The sequence below is a fragment of the Aristolochia californica genome, unplaced genomic scaffold (genome assembly GCF_029961685.1).
Source record: "Aristolochia californica isolate CCGP_79_NKW_82.1479 unplaced genomic scaffold, dmAriCali1.0.hap1 SCAF_11, whole genome shotgun sequence".
NCBI lineage: Eukaryota > Viridiplantae > Streptophyta > Magnoliopsida > Piperales > Aristolochiaceae > Aristolochia > Aristolochia californica.
This window is the reverse complement of record NW_027181782.1, coordinates 18,248,617-18,266,543: the sequence shown is the minus strand read 5'-3', so window position 1 is coordinate 18,266,543 and position 17,927 is coordinate 18,248,617.

Below are 17,927 nucleotides of genomic sequence, written 5' to 3'. Positions count from 1 at the left end.
GTAAAAAAGAAGATAAAGGCAAAATAGATCACTAAAAAATGAAAATTTTATAGTTTATATATGAAAAATTTTAAAACAATAACAAATGTAAGTAAAGAAATTATTTTCACATACCACAAACGAACACAACAGTTTTGTTGTCGTAGTTTGGGAAATTCCACTAGTTTAACCCTAATGGCTATGAATTTGATAAGAAATAGATTTCTAACTGATCCTAACATGTTTTAAATGTGGATTTGCATGTTTTAAACATGTTAAAGATGCAAATGCCCTATGGATCCAAACCTTTTTTAGTGAACAAAAAATGCTCATTAAATTCTCAAGTAAACGTTCAGTCGGTCATTACCCGAGTCCAACAAACCATTATTTTGCTCATTCAGAAAAAGCTGACGAGACAATCACAGATGATTTGTAAAGTTATTGATCAGTCAATCATATGTAACGGGCTATGTTTATGTAAGAAATGACTTTTGGATTGGGAGTCAACACTCAGTTAAATATCCTCCGCCACCCCCTTTTCCCGATCACTACAAAACCTAATTTACAAAAACTAAAAGATTTTGCAGTCCCTAAAAGTTATAGAGACTTTTTGGAATTATCTCTCTCTACATTTGTGCATTTCCATTCCATTTTAGATATACACTTTTTTCTTATATCAAAACTTTGAGTTTTCAGTTTCTGATTCTCTCATAAACAAGAAGATAAAGGCAAAACATATCACAACAAAATGAAAATTTTAGAGTTTATGAATGGGAAAAATATAAAAAAATATCAAATGTAAGTAAAGAAAATTTATTTACACACCACAAAAAAATATAAAAGTTTTGTTGTCCAAGTTTTGGAAATTCCTCTAGTTCAACCTTAATGGCTTGGAATTATATAAGAAAGAGATTTCTAATTGATTCTAACTTGTTTTAAATATGGATATGCATGCTTGAAACATGTTAAAGATGTAAATGCCTTATGGATGCAAACCTTATATAGCGAACAACAAATGCTCATTATATTCTCAAGTGAACGTGCGTTGGGGTATTTATCTGAATCAAACAAGCCATTATATTATCCATTTCCAAAAGGCTGACCTAACAATCACAGATGATTTGTAAAGTTATTTACCAGTCAATCATACGTAATGGGCTATATTTTAAAGAAATGACTTAAGGATCTGGAGTCAACACTCGATCAAAAATATCCCGCCTCCCCCTTTTCCCATTCATTGCAAAACCTAATATATAAAAACTAAAAGAGTTTGCAGTCCCTAAAAGTTACAGAGACATTTTGGAATTATCTCTCTGTACATTTGTGCATTTCCATTCCATTTTAGATGTACACTTTTTTCTTAAATCAAAACTTTGAGTTTTCACTTTCCGATTCTCTCGTAAACAAGAAGATAAAGGCAAAATAGATCACAACAAAATGAAAAATTTTAGAAATTTAGAGACTATGTGTAGAAAAAATTTTAAAAAATACAAATTTAAGTAAAGAAAATTTATTCACACACCACAAACAAACACAAAAGTTTTGTTGTCCAAGTTTGGGAAATTCCACTAGTTCAACCCTAATGGCTGTGAATTTGATAAGAAAGAGATTTCTAACAGATCCAAACAAGTTTTAAATATGGATATGCATGCTTCAAACATGTTAAAGATGGAAATGCCCTATGGATCAAAACTTTTAAACCAAACAAAAAATGCTCATTAAATTCTCATGAGAACTTGCGGTGGGATATTTACCCGAGTTAAAGAATCCATTATTTTGCCCTTTTACAAAAAGCTGACCTAACAATCACAGATGATTTGTAAAGTGATTTATTGGTCAATCATGTGTAACAAGCTAAGTTTTTGTAGGAAATGACTTATGGATTGGGAGTCAACACTCAGTTAAAAATCACCCGTCTCCCCCTTTTCTCGATTATTGAAAAACCTAAAATATAAAAACTAAAATAGTTTGCAGTCCCTAAAAGTTACAGAGGCTTTTTGGACTTATCTCTCTCTACATTTGTGAATTTGCATTCCATTTTAGATATACACTTTTTTCTTAAAACAAAATTTTGAGTTTTCGCTTTCAGTTCTCTCGTAAACAAGAAGATAAAGGCAAAACATATCACAACAATAAGAAAATTTTAGAGTTTATGTATGGAAAAAATTAAAAACAATAACAAATGTAAGAAAATAAAATTTATTAACACACCACAAATGAACACAAAAGTTTTGTTGTCCAAGTTTGGGAAATTCCACTAGTTCATCCCTCAAGGCTTGGAATTGTATAAGAAAGAGATTTCTAACTGATCTTAACATGTTTTAAATATGAATATGCATGCTTGAAATTGTTAAAGATTCAAATGCCCTATGAATCCAAACCTTTTAAAGAACAAAAATATGCTCATTAAATTCTCGAGGGAACGTGCGGTCGGATATTTACCCGAGTCAAGAAAGCCATTATTTTGCCAATTTAGAAAAAGTTGACCTAACAATCACAGATGCTTTGTAAAGTGATTTATCGGTCAATCATGTGTAACGGGCTGTGTTTTTGTAAGAAATGACATATGGATTGGGATTCAACACTCTGTTAAAAATCCCCCTCCTCCCCCTTTTCTCGATTATTGAAAAACCAAAAAGAGTTTGCAGTCCCAAAAAGTTACAGAGACTTTTTGGACTTATCTCTCTCTACATTTGTGCATTTCCATTCCATTTTAGTTGTACAATTTTTTCTTAAATCAAAACATTGAGTTTTAACTTTACGATTCTCTCGTAAAAAAGAAGATAAAGGCAAAATAGATCACAACAAAATGAAATTTTTTGAGTTTATGGAAGAAAAAAATGAAAAACAATAAGAAATGTAAGTAAAGATAATTTATTCACACACCACAAACGAACACAAAAATTTTGTTGTCCAAGTTGGGGAAATTCCACTAGTTCAACCCTTATGGCTGTCAGTTTGTTAAGAAAGAGATTTCTAACATATCCAAACATGTTTTAAATATGGATATGCATGCTTGAAACATGTTAAAGATGCAAATGCCCTACAGATCCAAACCTTTTAAAGCGAACAACAAATGGTCATTAAATTCTCAAGTGAACGTGTAGTGGGATATTTACCCGAATCAAACAAGCCATTATTTTCCCCATTTACAAAAAGATGACCTAACAATCATAGATGATTTGTAAATAGATTTATCGGTCAATCATGCAAACGGGCTATATTTTTATAGGAAATGACTTATGGATTGGGAGTCAACACTTAGTTAAAAATCCCCAGCCTCCCCCTTTTCCTGATCATTGCAAAACCAAATATATAAAAACTCAAAGTTTTTGCAGTCCCTTAAAGTTACAAAGACTTTTTTGAATTATTTCTCTCTACATTAGTGCATTTCATTTGCATTTTAGATGTATACTTTTTTCTTAAGTCAAAACATTGAGTTTTCACTTGTCGATTCTCTCGTAAAAAAGAAGATAAAAGCAAAATAGATCACTGCAAAATGAAAATTTTAGAGTTTATGTATGTAAAAAATTAAAAACAATAACAAATGTAAGTAAAGAAATTTTTTTCACGCACTACAAACGAACACAAAAGTTTTGTTGTCATAGTTTGGGAAATTCCACTAGTTTAACCCTAATGGCTAAGAATTTGATAAGAAATAGATTTCTAAATGATCCTAACATGTTTTAAATATGGATACGCGTGCTTGAAACATGTTAAAAATCTTAAGTTCCCTCTGGATCCAAACCTTTCAAAGTTACCAACAAATGCTCATTAAATTTTCTAGTGAACATGCAATCGGATTTTACCTGAGTCAAACAAGCCATTATTTTGCCAATTCACAAAATGCTGACCTAACAATCACAGATGATTTGTAAAGTAATTGATCGGTCAATCACGCATAACGGGCTATGTTTTTGTAAGAAATGACTTTTTGATTGGGAGTCAACAATCAGTTAAAAATCCTTTGCTACCCCCATTTCCCAATCATTGCAAAACCTAATATATAAAAACTAAAAGAGTTTGCAGTCCCTAAAAGTTACAAAGACTTTTTTGAATTATCTCTCTCTATATTTGTGTTTTTCCATTCCATTTTAGATGTAAAATTTTTTCTTATATCAAAACTTTGAGTTTTCACTTTCCGATTATCTCATAAACAAGAAGATAAAGGCAAAACATATCACAACAAAATGAAAATTTTAGAGTTTATGTATGGAAAAAATTTAAAACAATAACAAATGTAAGTAAAGAAAATTTATTTACACACCACAAACGAACACAAAAGTTTTGTTGTCCAAGTTTGGGAAATTCCTCTAGTTCAACCCTAATGGCTTGGATTACATAAGAAAGAGATTTCTAACTGATCCTAACATGTTCTAAATATGGATTTGCCTGCTTGAAACATGTTAAAGATTCAAATGCCTTATGGATCCAAACCTTTTAAAGCGAACAACAAATGCTCTTTAAATTCTCAAGTGAACATGTGGTGGGATATTTACCCGAGTCAAACAAGCCATTATTTTGCCCACTTACAAAAAACTCACATAACAATCACAAATGAATTATAAAGTGATTTATTGGTCAATCATGCATAATTGGCTATGTTTTTGTAAGAAACGACTCATGGATTGGGAGTCAACACTCAGTTAAAAATCCCCTGCCTCCCCCTATTCCAGATCAATGCAAAACCTAATATATTAAAACTAAAAGAGTTTTCAGTCCCTAAAAGTTATTTATAGGTCAAGTATGCGTAACGGGCTATGTTTTTGAAAGAAATGACTTATGGTTTGGGAGTGAACACTCAGTTAAAAACCATCTACCTCCCTTGGTCCCGATCATTGCAAAACCTAATATATAAAAACTAAAAGAGTTTACAGTCTTGAAAAGTTACAGAGACTTTTTGGAATTATCTCTCTCTACTTTTGAGCATTTCCATTCCATTTTAGATATACATTTTTTTCTTAAATCAAAACTTTGAGTTTTCACTTTTCGATTCTCTAGTAAACAAGAAGATAAAGGCAAAACAAATCACAACAAAATGAAAATTATAGATTGTATGTATGGAAAAATTTAAAAACAATAACAAATGTAAGTAAAGAAAATTTATTCACACAACAAAAACGAGCACAAAATTTTTCTGGTCCGAGTTTGACAAATTCCACTCGTTCACCCCTAATGGCTTGGAATTTGATAATAAAGAGATTTCTAATTGATCCTGACATGTTTTAAATATGGATATGCATGCTTGAAAAATGTTAAAGATGCAAATTCCCTATGGATCCAAACATTTTAAAGCGAACAAAAAATGCTTATTAAATTCTCAAGTGAACGTACGGTGGGATATTTACCCGAGTCAAACAAGTCATTATTTTGCCAATTTACAAAAAGATGACCTAACAATCATAGATGAGTGATTTATCGGTCAATCATACGTAACGGGCTATATTTTTGTAAGAAATGACTTATAGATTGGGAGTGAACACTCAGTTAAAAATGCATCGTCTCCCCCTTTTCCCGATCATTGCAAAACCAAATATATAAAAACTAAAACTGTTTGCAGTCCCTAAAGTTATAGAGACTTTTTTTGAATTATCTCTCTCTACATTAGTGCATTTCCATTCCATTTTAGATGTACATTTTTTTCTTAAATCAAAACATTGAGATTTCACTTTTCGATTCTCTCTTAAAAAAGAAGAAAAAGGAAAAATAGATCACTACAAAATGAAAATTTTAGAGTTTATGTATGGAAAAAATTAAAAACTATAACAAATGTCAGTAAAGAAATTTTTTTCACACAACACAAACGAACAAAAAAGTTTTGTTGTCATAGTTTGGGAAATTCCTCTTGTTTAACCCTAAGGGCTATGAATTTGATAAGAAATAGATTTCGAATTGATCCTAACATGTTTTAAATATGGATACATGAGCTTGAAACATGGTTAAAGATGCAAATGCTCAATAGATCCAAACATTTTAAAGCTAACAACAAATGCTCATTAAATTCTCAAGTGAACGTGTAGTCGGATATTTACCCGAGTCAAACAAGCCATTATTTTTCCCATTCACAAAAAGCTGACCTAACAATCACCGATGATTTGTAAAGTGATTGATCTGTCAATCATGAGTAATGGGTTATGTTTTTGTAAGAAATGACTTTTGGATTGGGGGTAAACACTCAGTTAAAAATCCTTCGCCACCCCCTTTTCCTGATCATTGCAAAACCAAATATACAAAAACTTAAAGAGTTTGTAGCCCCTAAAAGTTACAGATACTTTTTGTAATTATCTCTCTCTACATTTGTGCATTTCCATTCCATTTTAGATGTACACTTTTTTCTTATATCAAAACTTTGAGTTTTCACTTTCTGAATCTATCATAAACAAGATGATAACGGCAAAACATATCACAACAAAATAAAAATTTTAGAGTTTATGTATGGAAAAAATTAAAAAAAATAACAAATGTAAGTAAAGAAAACTTATTTACACACCAAAAATGAACACAAGTTTTGTTGTCCAAGTTTGGGAAATTCCTCTAGTTCAACCCTAATGGCTTGGAAATATATAAGAAAGAGATATCTAATTGATCCTAACATGTTTTAAATGTTGATATGCATGCTCGAAACATGTTAAAGATGTAAATGCCCTATGGATTCAAAAAATTTAAAGCAAAAAACAAATGCTCATTAAATTCTCAAGTGAACGTGCGGTGGGAAATTTATCCGTGTCAAACAAGCCATTATTTTGCCCAATTACAAAAAACTGACCTAACAATCACAGATGATTTATAAAGTGATTTATCGGTCAATCATGTGTAACTGGCTGTACTTTTGTAAGAAATGACTTATGGATTGGGATTCAAAACTCCGTTGAAAATCCCCGCCTCCCCCTTTTCTCGATTATTGAAAAACCAAAAAGTGTTTGCAATCCCTAAAAGTTACAGTGACTTTTTGGACTTATCTCTCGCTACATTTGTGCATTTCCATTCCATTTTTGTTGTAGACTTTTTTCTTAAATCAAAACATTGAGTTTTCACTTTACGATTCTCTCGTAAAAAAGAAGATAAAGGCAAAATATATCACAACAAAATGAAAATTTTAGAATTTAAGTAAGAAACAAATGAATAACAATAACAAATGTAAGTAAAGAAAATTTGCTTACACACCACAAACAAACACAAGTTTTTTTGTCATATTTTTGGAAATTCGACTAGTTTAACCCTAATGACTATGAATTTGATAAGAAAGAGATTTCTAACTGATCCTAACATGTTTTTAATATGGATATACATGCTTGAAAGATGTTAAAATTGCAAATGCCCTATGGATCCAAACCTTTTAAAGTGAACAACAAATGCTCATTAAATTCTTAAGTGAACATGCGATGGGATATTTACCGAAGTCAAACAACACATTAATTTGCCCATTTACAAAAAGCTGACCTAAAATCACAGACGATTTGTAAAGTGATTTACCGGTCAATCTTGCATAACTGGCTATGTTTTGTAAGAAATGACTTTTGGATTGGGAGTCAACACTCAGTTAAAAATCCTCCGCCACCCCCTTTTCCCGATCATTGCAAAACCTAATATATAACAACTAAAAGAGTTTGCAGTCTCTAAAAGTTACAAAGAATTTTTGGAATTATCTCTCTCTACATTTGTGCATTTCCTTTCCATTTTAGATGTAAACTTTTTTCTTATATCAAAACTTTGACTTCTCACTTTCCGATTCTCTCGTAAACAAGAAGATAAATGCCAAATAGATGACAACAAAATGAAAATTTTGGAGTTTATATATGGAAAAAATTAAAAAAAATTAAAAATGTAAGAAAATAAATTTATTCACTCACTACAAACGAAAAAAAAAGTTTTGTTGTCCAAGTTTTGGAAATTCCAGTAGTTCAACCCTAATAGCTTGGAATTTGATAAGAAAGAGATTTCTAACTGATCCTAACATGTTTTAAATATGGATATACATGATTGAAACATGTTAAAGATGGAAATGCCCTATGGATCCAAACCTTTTAAAGTGAAAAACAAATGCTCATTACATTCTCAAGTGAACGTGCGATCGGATATTTACCCAAGTCAAACAAGCCATTATTTTGCCCATTTACAAAAAACTGACCTAATAATCACAGATGATTTGTAAAGTGATTTACCGGACAATCATACGTAACGGGTTGTGTTTTTCTAAGAAATGACTTTTGGATTGGGAATCAACACTCATAAAAATCCCCTGCCTCCCCCTTTTCTCGATTATTGAAAAACCTAAAATGCAAAACCTAAAAGAGTTTGTAATCCCTAAAAGTTACAGAGAATTTTTGGACTTACCTCTCTCTACATTTGTGAATTTCCATTCCATTTTAGATGTACGCTTTTTTCTTAAATCAAAACTTTGAGTTTTAACTTTCCAATTCTCTAGTAAACAAGAAGATAAAGCTAAAATAGAACTCAAATAAATGAAAATTTTAGAGTTTATGTATGGAGAAAATTAAAAAAAAAAAACAAATGTAAGTAAAGAAAATGTTTTCACACACCAGAAATGAACACAAAAGTTTTGTTGTCAAAGTTTGGGAAATTCCACATGTTCAACCTTAATGGCTTGGAATTTGATAAGAAAGTGATTTCTTATTGATCCTAACATCTTTTAAATTTGGATATGCATGCATGAAAAATGTTAAAGATGCAAATACCCTATGGATTCAAACCTTTTAAAGTGAACAAAAAATGCTCATTAAATTCTCAAGTGAACGTGCGGTGAGATATTTACCCGAGTCAAACAAACCATTATTTTGCCCATTTACAAAAAGCTGACCTAACAATCACGAATGATTTGTAAAATGATTTCTCGGTCAATTCATGCATAACTACTATGTTTTTATAAGAAATTGCTTACGAATTGGGAGTCAACACCCAATTAAAAATCATTCGCATCCCCCTTTTCCTGATCATTGCAAAACAAAATATATAAAAGTTAAAAGAGTTTGCAGTCCCTAAATGGAAAAGAGACTTTTTGGATTTATCTCTCTCTACATTTTTAAATTTCCATTCCATTTTAAATGTACGATTTTTTGTTTTATCGAAACTTTGAGTTTTCGCTTTCCGATTCTCTCGTAAACAAGAAGATAAAGGTGAAATAGATCACAACAAAATGAAAATTTTAGAGTTTACGAATGGAAAAAATTAAAAACAATAACAAATGTAAGTAAATTAAATTTATTCACACACCACAAATGAACACAAAAGTTTTGTTGTCCAAGTTTGTGTTATTCACCTAGTTGAACCCTAATGGCTTGGAATTTGATTAGAAAGAGATTTCTAACTGATCCTAACATGTTTCAAATATGGATATACAAGCCTAAAACAAGTTAAAGATGTAAAGGCCCTATTTATCCAAAACTTTTAAAACGAACAACAAATGCTCATTAAATTCACAAGTCAACTTGCGGTGGGATATTTACCCGACTCAAACAAGCCATTATTTTGCGCATTTACAAAAAGCTGACCTAACAATGACAGATCATTTGTAAAGTGATTTATTGGTCAATCATGTGTAACGGGCTATGTTTTTGTAAGAAATGACTTATGGATTGGTAGACAACACTCAGTTAAAAATCCCCCGCCTCCCCCTTTTCCCAATCATTGGAAACCTAACATATAAAAACTAAAAGAGTTTGCAGTCCCCAAAAGTTACAGAGACTTTTTGGAATTATCTCTCTCTACATTTGTGCATTTCAATTCCACTTTATATATACAATTTTTCTTAAATCAAAACTTTGAGTTTTCAGTTTCCGATTCTCTCATAAACAAGAAGATAAAGGCAAAATAGATCACAACAAAATGAAAATTTTAGAGTTTCTGTATGGATAAAATTAAAAAAATAAAATGTATGAAAGAAAATTTATTCACACACCACAAACAAACACAAAAGTTTTGTTGACCAAGTTTAGGAAATTCCACTAGTTCTACACTAATGGCTTTGAATTTGATAAGAAAGAGATTTTTAATTGATCCTCACATGTTTCAAATATGGATATGCATGCTTGAAACATATTAAAGATGCAAATGCCCAATGGATCCGAAACTTTTAAAGGCAACAACAAAAGCTCATTAAATTCTCAAGTGCACATGTCATGGGATATTTACCCTGAGTCAAACAAGCCATTATTTCGCCCATTTACAAAAAGCTGACCAAACAATCAATGATGATTTGTAAAGTGATTCCTCGGTCAATTATGCATAACGGGCTATATTTTAGTAAGAATTGACTTATGGATTGGGAGTCAACACTCAGCTAAAATTCCCCCGCCTCCCCCTTTTCCAGATCATTGCAAAACCTCATATATAAAAACTAAAATAGTTTTTAGTCCCTAAAATTTACAAAGACTTTTTGGAATTATCTCTCTCTGTTTTTGAATTTCCATTCCATTTTAGATGTACACTTTTTTCTTGAATCAAAACTTTGAGTTTTCAATTTCCGATTCACTTGTAAACAAGAAGATAAAGGCAAAATAGATCACAACAAAATGAAAATTTTAGAGTTCATGTATCAAAAAAATTTAAAAGAATAAGTAAAGAAAATTTATTCACATACCACAAACAAACACAAAAGTTTTGTGGTCCAAGTTTTCGAAATTCCACTAGTTCAACCCTAATGGCTTGGAATTTGATAAGAAAGAGAATTCTAACTGATCCTAACATGTTTTAAATATGGATATTCATGCCTGAAACATGTTAATGATGAAAATGCCCAATGGATCCAAACCTTTTAAAGTGAATAACAAATGCTCATTAAATTCTCAAGTGAACGTGCAGTAGGATATTTACCCGAATCAAACAAACCATTATTTTGTCCATTGACAAAAAGCTTACCTAACAATCACAAATGATTTATAAAGTGATTTATCAGTCAATCATGCGTAACGGGCTATGTTTTTGTAAGAAATGACCAATGGGTGAGTCAACACTCAGATAAAAATCGCTCGCCTCCCCTTTTCCTGATTATTGAAAAACCTAAAATAAAAAAACTAAAAGAGTTTGTAGTCCCTAAAAGTTATAGAGACTTTTCTGAATTATCACTCTCTACATATGTATTTTTCCATTCCATTTTTGATGTACACTTTTTTCTTAAATCAAAACTTTGAGTTTTCGCTTTCCGATTCTCTTGTAACCAATAAGAAAAAAGCAAAACAGATCACAACAAAAGGAAAATTTTAGAGTTTATGTATGGAAAAAATTAAAAACTATAACAAATGTAAGTAAAGAAAATTTATTGACACACCACAAATGACAACAAAAGTTTTGTTGTCCAAATTTGGAAAATTCCATTTGTTCAACTATAATAGCTTGGAATTTGATAAGAAAAAGATTTCTAACTGATCCTAACATGTTTTAAATATGGACATGCATGCTTGAAACATGTTAAAGATGCAAATGCCCTATGGATCCAAAACTTTTAAAGAGAACATTTAATGCTCATTAAATTCTCAAGTGAACGTGTGGTGGGATATTTACCCGAGTCTAACAAGCCATTATTTTGCCCATGTACAAAAAGCTGGCCAAACAATCACAGATAATTTGAAAAGTAATTTAACGGTCAATCATGCGTAATGGGCTATGTTTTTGTAAGAAATGACTTATGGATTGGGTGTCAACACTCAGTTAAAAATCCCTCACCCCCCCTTTTCTCGATCATTGCAAAACCTAATATATAAAAACTAAAAGAGTTTGTAGTCCCTAAAAGTAACAGAGAATTTTTGGAATTATCTCTCTCTACATTAATGCATTTCCACTTCATTTTAGAAATACACTTTTTTCTTAAATCAAAACTTTCAATTCTCACTTTCCTATTCTCTCGTAAACAAGAAGATAAAGGCAAAATAGATCACAACAAATTGAAAATTTTAGAGTTTATGTACAGAAAAAATTTAAAACTATAACAAATGTAAGTAAAGAAAATTTATTCACACTCCACAAACGAATACAAAACTTTTGTTGTCCAAGTTTAGGAAAATCCAATAGTTCAACCCTAATGGCTTGGAATTTGATAAGAAAGAGATTTCTAACTAGTCCTAACATGTTTTAAATATGGATATGCATGGCTGAAACATGTTAAAGATGCAAACACCCTATTTATCCAAACCTTTTAAAGCGTACAAAAAATGCTCATTAAATTCTCAAGTGAACGTGCGGTGGGATATTTACCCGAGTAAAACAAGCCATTATTCTGCCAATTTACAAAAAGCTGACATAAAAATCACAGATGATTTGTAAAGTGATTTATCGGTCAATCATTCATAATGGGCTATGTTTTTTTAATAAATGACTTTTGAATTGGTAACCAACACTCAGTTAAAAATCCCACGCCTCCCCCTTTTCCCGATCATTGTAAAACCTAATACATAAAAACTAAAAGGGATTGTAGTCCCTAAAAGTTACAGAGACTTTCTGGAAATATCTCTCTTACATTTGTGCATTTCCATTCCATTTTAGATGTACACTTTTTTCTTAAATCAAAACTATGAGTTTTCACTTTCTGATTCTCTCGTAAACGAGAAGATTAAGGCAAAATAAAATTTTTAGAGTTAATGTATAGATAAAATTAAAAACAATAAAAAATGTAAGAAAGAAATTTATTCACACACCACAAACGAACACAAAATTTTCATTGTCTAAGTTTGGGAAATTCCACTAGTTCAACCCTAATGGCTTGGAATTTGATATGAAAGAGATTTCTAACTAATCCTAGAATGTTTTAAATATGGATATGCATGCTTGAAACATGTTAAAGATGCAAATGCCCTATGGATCTGTTGGAAGATAAGATCAAGCCCAAACGACCAAGGAAGACCCACATATGTAAGATTATTATAAAATGGGTCCAAGCCCATAATATATAGGACCCACAATGATTACCAAGAGCAGACATCCTTATCACATCAGTTGGAAGATCAAGAAGGACTCGCCAAAGTATCTTTATCTTAGGGTCACAACCAAGAAGAGTTTTAGTTTAAGTGATATTTGTCTTTTATCAATATTGAGTTACCTTATTATGTTAGGAATTACCTTAAGTGTTAGAGTTTGGGTGTAATTGGGACAAGGATAGTTTTATTGTAATTGGGCTCTACCACCTTCCTCTATTATAAATAGAGGTTCATGTACTCTAATTACAACAAGTTATTGATGTCAATGAAGTATTTCACTTTTCCATAAATTCAACAGGATCCAAACCTATTAAAGCAAACGACAAATGCTCATTAAATTCTCAAGTGAACGTGTGGTGGGATATTTACCCAGTCAAACAAGCCATTATTTTGCCAGTTTACAAAAAGCTGACCTAACAATCACAGATGATTTGTAAAGTGATTTATCGGTCAATCTTGTGTAACAAGCTTTGTTTTATTAAGAAATGACATTTGGATTGGGAGTCAACACCCTATTTAAAAAATCCCCCACCTCCCCCTTTTCCAGATCATAGAAAAACCTAATATATAAAAACTAAAAGAGTTTCCAATCCCTTCAAGTTACAAAGACCTTTTGGAATTATCTCTCTCTACGTTTGTGCATTTCCCTTCCATTTTAGATGTACACTTTTTTCTTCAATCAAAACTTTGAGTTTTCACTATCCAATTCTCTCGTAAACAAGAAGAAAAAGGCAAAACAGATCACAACAAAATGTAAATTTTAGAGTTTATGTATGGAAAAACTTAAAAAAATAACAAATGTAAGTAAAGAAAATTTATTCACACACCACAAACGAACACAAATTTTTTTTTGTCCAAGTTTCTGAAATTCCACCTGTTCAACCCTAATTGCTTGGAATTTGATAAGAAAGAGATTTCTAATTGATCGTAACATGTTTTAAATATGGATATGAAGGCATGAAACATGTTAAATATGAAAATACCCTATGTATCTAAACCTTTTAAAGCAAACAATAAATGCTGATTAAATTCTCAAGTGAACGTGCGGTGGGATATTTACTAGAGTCAAACAAGCCATTATTTTGCCCATTTAGAAAAAGCTGGCCTAACAAATACATTTGATTTTTCAAGTGATTTATCGGTCAATCATGCAAAACAGGCAAGATTTTTGTAGGAAATGATTTATAGATTGGGAGTCAACATTTAGTTCAAAATCCACCACCTCCCTTTTCTCGATCATTGCAAAACCTAGTATGTAAAAACTAAAAGAGTTTGCAGTCCCTAAAAGTTACAGATACTTTTTGGAGTTATCTCTCTCTACATTTGTGCATTTCCAATTCATTTTAGAGGTACACTTTTTTCCTAAATCGAAACATTGAGTTTTCACTCTTCGATTCTCACGTAAAGAAGAAGATAAAGGCAAAATAGATCACAACAAAATAAAAACTTTAGAGTTTTTTTCTGGAAAAAAATTTAAAACAAGAAAAAATGTAAGTAAATAAAATTTATTCATACACCACAAACGAACACAAAAATTTTGTTGTCCAAGTTTGGCAAATTCCACTAGTTCAACCCTAAGGGCTTGGAATTTGATAAGAAAGAGATTTCTAACTAATCCTAACATGTTTTAAATATGGATATGCCTGCATGAAAGATGACATAGATGCAAATGCCCTATGGATCCAAACCTTTTAAAGAAAATAACAAATGCTCATTAAATTCTCAAGTGAACGTGAGGTGGGATATTAACCCGAGTCAAACAACCCATTATTTTGCCCATTTACAAAAAATTGACCTAACAATCAAAGATGATTTGTAAAGTGATTTATTGGTCAATCAATCATAATGGGCTATTTGTTTTTGTTAGAAATGACTTATGGATTGTGAGTGAACACTCCGGTTAAAAATCCCCCGCCTCCCCCTTTTCCCGATAATTGCAAAACCTAATATATAAAAAACTAAAAGAGTTTGCTGTCCATAAACGTTACAGAGACTTTTTGGATTTATCTCTCTCTACATTTTTGCATTTCCATTCCATTTAAGATATGCACTTTTTTCTTAAATCAAAACTTTGACTTTTCACTCTCCGATGCTCTGGTAAACACAAACATAAAGACAAAATAGAGCACAACAAAATGAAAATTTTAGAGTTTATGAATGGAAAAAATTAAAAACAATAACAAATTTAAGTAAATAAAATTTATTCACACACCACAAACGAACACAAAACTTTCGTTGTCCAAGTTTGGCAAATTCCACTAGTTCAACCCTAAGGGCTTGGAATTTGATAAGAAAGAGATTTCTAACTAATCTTAACATGTTTTAAATATGGATATGCCTGCATGAAAGATGACATAGATGCAAATGCTTGATGGATCCAAACCTTTTAAAGCGAACAACAAATGCTCATTAAATTCTCAAGTGAACGTGAGGTGGGATATTAACCCGAGTCAAACAACCCATTATTTTGCCCATTTACAACAATCAAAGATGATTTGTAAAGTGATTTATCGGTCAATCAATCATAACGGGCTATTTATTTTTGTTAGAAATGACTTATGGATTGTGAGTGAACACTCGGTTAAAAATTCCCCGCCTCCCCCTTTTCCCGATCATTGCAAAACCTAATATATAAAAAACTAAAAGAGTTTGCTGTCCATAAAAGTTACAAAGACTTTTTGGATTTATCTCTCTCTACATTTTTGCATTTCCATTCCATTTAGGATATGCACTTTTTTCTTAAATCAAAACTTTGAGTTTTCACTCTCCGATTCTCTGGTAACACGAACATAAGGACAAAATAGAGCACAACAAAATGAAAATTTTAGAGTTTATGTATGGAAAAAATTGAAAACAATAACAAATTTAAGTAAAGAAAATTTATTCACACACCACAAACTAACACAAAAGTTTTGTTGTCCAAGTTTGGGAAATTCGACTAGTTTAACCCTAATGGCTTGGAATTTGATAAGAAGGAGATTTCTAATGGATCCTAACATGTTTTAAATATGGATATGCATGCTTGAAACATGTCAAAGATGCAAATTCCCTATGGATCCAAACCTTTTAAAGCGAACAACAAATGCTCATTAAATTCTCAAGTGCACGTGTGGTGGGATATTTACCCGAGTCAAACAAGCCATTATTTTGCCCATTTACGAAAAAGCTGACCTAACAATCATAGATGATATGTAAAGTGATTAATCGGTCAATCATGCCTAATGGGCTATGTTTTTATAAGAAACGAGTTACGGATCGGGAATCAACACTTAGTTAAAAATCCCCCGCTTCCCGCTTTTCCCGATCTTTGAAAATCTAACACATAAAACTAAAAGAGTTTGCAGTCCCTAAAAGATACAGAGACATTTTGGAATTATCTCTCTCTATATTTGTGCATTTCCTTTCCATTTTAGATGTGAACTTTTTTCTTAAATAAAAACTTTGAGTTTTCATTCTTCGATTCTCACGTAAACTAGATGATAAAGGCAAAGTAGATGACAACACAATGATAAGTTCAGATTTTATATATGGAAGAAATTATAAACAATAACAAATGTAAGTAAAGAAAATTTATTCACACACAACTAACGAACAAAAAAGTTTTGTTGTCCAAGTTTGGGAAATTAAACTTGTTCAACCCTAATGGCTAGGAATTTGATAAGAAGGAGATTTCTCAATGTTCCTAACATGTTTTAAATATGGATATGCATGCTTGACACATGTAAAAGATGCAGATGCCCTATGGATCCAAACTTTTTAAAGCAAACAACAAATGCTCATTAAATTCTCAAGTGAATGTGCGGTGGGATATTTACACGAGTCAAACAAGCCATTATTTTGCCCATTTACGCAAAACTTGACCTACAATCACAGATGATTTGTAAAGTGATTAATCGATCAATCATGCCTAATGGGTTGTGTTCTTGTAAGAAACGACTTACGGATTGGGAGTCAACACTTAGTTAAAAATCCCCCGCTTCCCACTTTTCCCGATCATTGAAAATCTAACACATAAAAACTAAAAGAGTTTGCAATCCCTAAAAGATACAAAGATGTTTTGGAATTATCTCTCTCTATATTTGTGCATTTCCATTCCATTTTAGATGTGAAATTTTTTCTTAAATCAAAACTTTGAGTTTTCATTCTCCGATTCTCACATAAACTAGATGATAAAGGCAAAGTAGATGACAACACAATGATAAGTTTAGATTTTATGTATGGAAGAAATTATAAACAATAAAAACTGTAAGTAAAGAAAATTTATTCACACACCACTAACGAACAAAAAAGTTTTGCTGTCCAAGTTTGGAAAATTCAACTTGTTCAACCCTAATGGCTAGGAATTTGATAAGAAGGAGATTTCTCAATGTTCCTAACATGTTTTAAATATGGATATGCATGATTGACACATGTAAAAGATGCAGATGCCCTATGGATCAAAACTTTTTAAAGCAAACAACAAATGCTCATTAAATTATCAAGTGAATGTGCAGTGGGATATTTACAGAGTCAAACAAGCCATTATTTTGCCCATTTCCAGAAAGCTGACCTAACAATCATAGATGATTTGTAAAGTGATTTATCGGTCAATCATGCGTAGTGGGCTTTGTTTTCGTAAGAAATGACTTTTGGATTAGGAGTCAACACTCTGTTAAAAAATCCCCCACTTCCCCCTTTTCCCGATCATTGCTAAACCTAATATATAAAAACTAAAAGAGTTTGCAGTCCCTAGAAGTTAAAGAGACTTTTTGGAATTATCTCTCTCTACGTTTGTGCATATCCATTCCATTTTAGATGTACATTTTTTTCTTAAATCAAAACTTTGAGTTTTCACTTCCCAATTCTCTCGTAAACAAGAAGATAAACGCAAAACAGATCACAACAAAATGAAAATTTTAGAGTTTATGTATGGAAAAAATTAATAAAACTAAAAAATGTAAGTAAAGAAAATTTATTCACACACCACAAACAAACACAAAAATTTTGTTGAACAAATTTGAGAAATTCCACTTGTTCAACCCT